Here is a 558-nt window from a genome sequence, read left to right as displayed (position 1 = left end):
CCGGCGAGCTCGAGCTTGGGACTGGGGCGGCCGGCGAGAAAGCGCTCGGGACTGCGGAGCCGCATCACGCGAGGCCGGCGGCGGCCGTGGCCTCCTCTACCTGAAAGTGCATCTAGGCCCCTAAATAATTTTGGTGATTTTTGACAATCACAATTTGGGGATATGATGCTTTCAAGAAAGTGTGTGCAGGAATAAAATGAGAAAATCAGAAAGATGATGAAAAAAATGTCCCCAATTTCAAATTAAGTGTGGTGGATTCTATCGGAGATTTAATTTTAATTTTCGGTTTGAAATTGAGTATAGGTTCACTGTACTATCAAGGGAGACGCATTTGAACGAATTTTAGGTTGTCAAAATGCTTCATTTTGAGATGATATTCATGAGAGTCACGCACTTCACTCACAAAACACTCTGCACAAAATTTCTGCACAGGGTCGGATGATCCGGCCAAATAGTGAAATTCAGCACTGAGTAAGTCCGGATGATCCGGCCTTAGCCCGGATGATCCGGACCTGGAGGTTTGTGAGCGCCTGGTAGTGCCAGGCCGGATGATCTAGC

Source organism: Panicum virgatum, chromosome 5N (assembly GCF_016808335.1).
Source record: "Panicum virgatum strain AP13 chromosome 5N, P.virgatum_v5, whole genome shotgun sequence".
NCBI lineage: Eukaryota > Viridiplantae > Streptophyta > Magnoliopsida > Poales > Poaceae > Panicum > Panicum virgatum.
The sequence above is the reverse complement of the archived record's forward strand: the minus strand, read 5'-3'. Positions refer to the sequence as shown.